This window comes from Colossoma macropomum, unplaced genomic scaffold (genome assembly GCF_904425465.1).
Source record: "Colossoma macropomum unplaced genomic scaffold, Colossoma_macropomum, whole genome shotgun sequence".
Lineage (NCBI taxonomy): Eukaryota > Metazoa > Chordata > Actinopteri > Characiformes > Serrasalmidae > Colossoma > Colossoma macropomum.
In genome coordinates this window covers 6,672,745-6,678,986 of record NW_023494803.1, presented here as the reverse complement: position 1 = coordinate 6,678,986, position 6,242 = coordinate 6,672,745, and positions in this window count along the sequence as shown.

Sequence of the window (6,242 nt, the reverse complement as noted above, 5' to 3'; positions counted from 1 at the left end):
TCCACTGATGTCCTTTGTTGTGTTGGCAGTGTGTTTTGAATCATTGTTTGGCAGCATGATGAAGTTCCTCCTGATTAGATTAGATTCATTTCTCTGTAAATCGGCAGACAGAATATTTCTGTATTCTGCTTTCATTCTGCTGCTACCATCATGGGTTACATCATTAATAAAGGTTAGTGAGCCCCTTCCCGAAGCAGCTACGCAAGGCAAAGCCATAGTGCTACCTGCATGACAGATTATCATGTAGGTTTTGAATTCCTTTTATTCTCCACACTTTGGCCTCCACTTTGGTTTAATCTTTGTATCATCAGTACATAAAACTGCATTCCAGAACTGCCTTAGGTGTACAGCAAAGACAAAAGAATTGGCCTTGACATGCAATACATACTATTTTATGTAGATACCCAGTTTCGCCCAATGCACTTTCGTTTCAGTGTACTTGAAAACTGTTGGATTCCGAGAAGTAAGACTTCACCTTTACATGTGGTGTATTTAATTTGCTAGAAAGTTATTACAACCTAACTGGCCAAATATGAACTTTTTTTTGCTATATACTATAGACCACCAATTTTTTTAGGTGAGCAGGAGTACAGGACCAGATAGAATTAAAGTAAATAGCACTTGGTAGTTGGCTGCATATTGCTTGCAGGAACTGCATCAAGCCTGCAACCCACTGACATCACCAAACTGTTGCACTGTTCTTTTGTGATCCTTTCCAGGCTTTTAATGCAGCTTCTTTCAGTTTGTTTTTAGGGGGTTTCTCACTTCAGTCTCCTCTTTAGGTGGTAAATTGCTGCTCAGGCTTAGGTCTGGTAACTTGGCAAGTCTAAAACCTTCCTTGTTTTTCCACTGATGCAGTCCTTTGCTGTGTTGGCAGAGTGTTTTGCCTTATTGTCTTGCTGCGTGATGATGTTCCTCTTGATTAGAGGAACACTGTGGAGGTTGTTGGCAATATCGACTGTTCTTTTTTGGGTTTTTCTTCACAGCTCTCACAAAGTTTGTCATTAACTGCTTTTGTTTTCCTTGGTCATCCTGTTTGATGTCTGGTTGTCGGTACACCAGTGGATTCTTTCTTTTGTCAAGACATTCCAAATTGTTGTGTTAGCTTTGCCCAGTGCTTGAGCAATGGCTCTGACTGATTGGCTTCTGATCAATAGCTTGCTACTATAGACAGCTCTATAGACAGCTATACAGCTCTGGTCTTCATTACAGTTTAGCCTTTTTAACATCTAATGCAGTCTCCACAGGCAAAACCCAGGCCTCAAACCAAGAGTAGATTTTCAGAGTTATTAATTGCTTAGGCCATCAATCTAACAGGGCTCACCTGGGCAACTAGAAAAAACAGTTAAAGATCTGGCCTTGTCATGCAATACTTTTGGAAGAGTCTGTATGTCTACACCCAGTTACATCCAGCACACTTTCGGTTTGAGTGTTCTTGAAAACTGGATTTACAGAAGCAAGACTTCACCTGTACACGTGGCATATATAATTTGCTAGAACTCCAGCAGCACTGCTGTGCCTGATCCACTCGTACCAACACACACTAACACACCACCACCACATCAGTGTTACTGCAGTGCTAAGAATGATCCACCGCCCACATAGTACCTGCTCTGTGAGCGTCCATTGTGGTCCTGACCACTGAAGAACAGGGTAAAAGGGGGCAGACAAAGTATGCCGAGAAACAGATGGACTACAGTCTGTAATTGTAAAACTACAAAGTGCACCTATATAGTAAGCGGAGCTGATTAAATGAACTATGAGCGTAGAAACAAGGTCATAATGTTATGCCTGATTGGTGTATATGTTGATGTTAAACAACTTAGAATATGGCTCTTTTGGTGGCAGATCACCAAATTCTTAAGTGAGCAGAAGTACAGGACCAGATAGAATTAAAGTAAATAACACTTGACGGTTGCATATTCATTGCTTGCAATGACTGCATCGAGCCTGCAACCCACTGACATCACCAAACTGTTGCATTATTCTTTTGTCTTCACAGGCCAGACCCAGGGCTTATACCAAGAGTAGATATTCAGATCTATTAATTGTTTAATCAATCAATATAACAGGGCACACCAGGGCAACAAGAAACACCTGCCAGTCACATGCTCCAAGATTTCGGCTCACTTCCTCGAAATGGGTGGTGTCAAACAAGAGGTGTTGTAAGTTGTTTAACACATCTAGATGTAAATATCAGGAAATAAAAGCTGAATATGTTCTGATAAATCATCCTATATTCATCTTTTAATGCTAAATCCAAATGTCTCCTCTGTGTAGAAAAAAACGAAAGAATTTGTCGGATTATTATTATTATTATGGAGCTGCATTGTAAATGTAGCTAATGACACACTGTATTCACTTAAAAAAACCTAACCACATGTTAATGTGGTTCTAATGTTCTAATGGTGGTGTACTATTTTTTTACACACTACTTAGTGTCACAGTATGCAGTTTGGGACAAGGCCAAAGACTAACGTTTCCCGATATTTCAGAGTATTTTTTGACAACTTGAGCAAAGTTAATGGTACCGTTGGCTAACCCCAACCCTCCTAGTACGTTACCGTAACAAAAAGTTATACACAAGCCGTTTTCATAGCTATAATTATTCCTCAGTTTGCCAAAGATGGCGTACATACAGATGACGTAATGCTCCAGCAAAATAGTCCAGTAGGCAGCCGCCATGATATTACTGCAACCCACAATGCAACGTGAGATGGCATTTTTTTAATAAAGGTTTTTTTTTTATTTCGAAACTAAATTCATGATGAATGTAAATCTTACTTCAAAAAGTTTTTTAAGAAAAACTGATTATTTTCACAAGTGTAAATTTAGGTGTTAGGGTTTGGGACAGACCCCTCCCATTAGAAAGTTCTCTGTCAATGATTTTGTATATATTTCGATTGTTACTATCTCAATTAATTAATTAATTGGGATTAAATAGATCATAACATGATCCTTGTAAATATCCCAGGTCTGAATACTTCATTGTTTTAGTAGTTCTTAGAACAGTCCATGTTCACATTCATTGCTTTTTAGCCATGGATGAGATTTGAGTCTCATTTAGCTGAATTGCTTTACTTTGACAGAGAGCTGTACTGAGAATAATATTAAAGTCGTGTGACAGTACAGAGCATGAAGGACACCAGAGTTGGCTGCACAGACCAGTGGCAGAGTTACATGATGGTTAGAATATTCAGTGACAGCAAATTTAGAGAGAAATAAATAAACTGAACTGAGATTCATTCTAAGTGTCTCTATACAGCTCCACTCTGCTGTGCCTGGAAGGTTAAGCTGGAGAACGCGGAGGTCCTGTCACTTGATGATGGTGGTACCTGATGAGCCAGTCTGTTCTGTTAAACACACTCTCACCCAGTTCAGGCTGGAATCTGGAACCTTTCGACAGTCATATCATGTTTATCTTAGCAAAATGCAACAATGCCAGTTTATGACAGGAAAGGCCCAACCTGCTGAATAAAACAAGTACTATGACATGTCAGGATTTAAGCTGATTTTCTTGATTTTTATTTAATATTTAATATTATTTGACTAGTTGTACAACCCATCTAACTTGAAAGGGCAGCTTCCAGTAAAGGATAAAAGCTCTCTGATACAGGAAACTTGTTAAAAAAAAAAAAAAAAACTAAACAAGTAAGAACAACCTTGTTAGACATTACAGGACATTCAGAACTTTGGAATTCAGGATTTAGAACAAGCTTTTTATGTTAAAAGAATTCTATTACTTCATTATTAATTAATTATTAATTGTGTTCCAGGCAAACACAGTTACACTGTGGCAACGTTGTGACAACCTATTGTTTTGCTGCTCACGTCGTCGTCACAATGTTGAAATGTAATTCCTCAGAAAGTTGTGAGAACATTATCAGCAGGATGTCACAACCTCCTAGAATCCTCATAATAAAGCAATAATTGAGGGGAGGCCGTGGGTTACTGCGATTTTATCCCGGAGAAGGGTGGCCCAAAAATATATAGATAAAATATATTAAAATATAAAACGCTTTAGACATTTAAGTTATTATTAATAATAATCGACATAAACGAGTATTCCGCCTGGAAATGTAGTTCCTTTAGAGTGCGGTATCGTTGCTAAGCAACCATTGACCACTGAATGAGGAGAAGTACGTTCAGTTGCCAATCACTGTAAACTGCAGACATTTCATAATTTTTTAAAAGCTTTTGTCGTATAACAGTGAACGTATGATAACATAGCACTGTTTAATGCAAAAGCTTTCAGTTTATGAGTACTTTTTGGTCACCAAATCACCACCGTGAGTCTTCCGCCAGTCTGACGACGCCACTTTTCTCACGCTGGGGCTGAATCTCAAACGGCTCCCTGCTCCCTATGTAGGTTAGTGCACTAGTTACATAGAAATTTAAATACTGACTCCTGCAGCCCAACAATACAAAATATCGCTAAAAATGGTCATTTAGGATTCATCTACATTCATACTCGTAGGCAGTGCACTATTTGACAGCTAAAGCTAGAATTTCTAAACTTAATGTTACACAGCACACTGTTTAGCTAGGGAGTACGGAGCCGTTTGGGATTTAGCCTGGGTTGGATGCTACTTCTGACTCAAACACGGAAATTTGAAGCGTGTAAGACATTCAGGTGACATTCTTTATACTTTTATATCGTCGTTTTTCAGTGAATCATATCGTGAGTACTTTAATTCAAACCTGTGATATTAACGAGGCATGTTTGCTATCTTTTGGCCTGTTGGCTAGCTGACCAGCCTTGTTCTAGATAAGAAAATAAGTTTTCAGCCTCTCAGTTTAAACAAAAACGGGTTCTTACTTCATTAGTACACTCGGTGCTCCGTGCGAGCAGCGTTAGAGTCAAAGATTCACTCATTAACAGCAAAAGGGTTTTTCGTGCTGTGGCGCAGTGATACAGAGTTCAGTTGTTGTGAGGCGGTCACAGCCGCGGTATTTCGTGGATTTTACAACGGCTTCGAGCGCAGCTCAGCCAATCAGAGTTTAGGACCGGAACTATCCGTTTTGGGTCTGACTGCAGAGCCGCAGAGCCGCAGAGCCGCAGATTTACACCCGCAGCTTCAGGCCAGTGGAACGCATGCGCAGTAGGGCAGCGCGATTTTGCCATGTAATCAAAATCCTTATAGGAAAGTTGAGGGTTACAAGCATAGACATCCATACGCAGATGACACCTTCCTTGTCTGTTGTTCTCTATGTGAGACGATACGTCTGCGCATCCGCCATGTTGGTGCGGTCAAGATCCGTTGGTGAACAAATACACTTGTATTGAGAGACGATGAGTCTCAGGGTTAAATCAGCCACAGCTTCCTTATTACTCAACCGATTTTCACCAAATTTGTTCTGTTATAATCCTCAGGCATAGATTAATCTAGACTGCAAGGACTGCTCTCTGTGGTTTTTATTTCTTTAATAACAGATCGTGCTAATTAGCCGTCTGGACCAGCAGGAAAGTATTCAGTCTGCACCTGATGTGAAAAATCGAGATTAGCGCGAGCTCCGGTAGAAACATAGCAAATCCATCAATGTATGAATCACGTCTAATCTTAATACACATAAAAATAAAATAAACTCCCCAAAACACAGTAAGAAGGATTTCCTGTTCACCAGCTTCTTCGAGTTTTAACGTTTCACCTTAACTTTCTGGTGCCTGAAGTTGCACCATTTAAGGTAGAACGGGAAAATTCGAACAAGAAGCTGGCTGATGCACCATTTAAGGTGGAACGGGAAAATTTGAACAAGAAGCTGGCTGATGCACCATTTAAGGTGAAATGGGAAAATTCGAACAAGAAGCTGGCAAATATGAAGCTGACTTAAGGTTTGTGTCAGAAGGTGCTAACATTAATCTATTATGGTTATCTACAAGGATTAAGGAATGCTATAATATACCTACAAAGCAATAACCATGACTGTAAATAAATAACTAATACATAAAGTTAAGATCCCCTGAATGGACTATTCAGTGAAATAAGCTTAATATAAAACCAGAGGAAAAACAAATCACATCAACAGGTTCTCTGTGCCTCACCAACCGCACAGCCATATCTACACATAAACAATACACAAACACGAGAGTGGATCGCTGCGTTCCCTCCGTTATATAATCCTATTCCACTTTCTGAGAACAATATTCTTGAAATAGTATAACTTTGGACAGTATATTACCTAAACTGTCGCTCTGTAACGATACTGAACGCAGCCCAGCAGTGATATTGACCGCCCTAAAA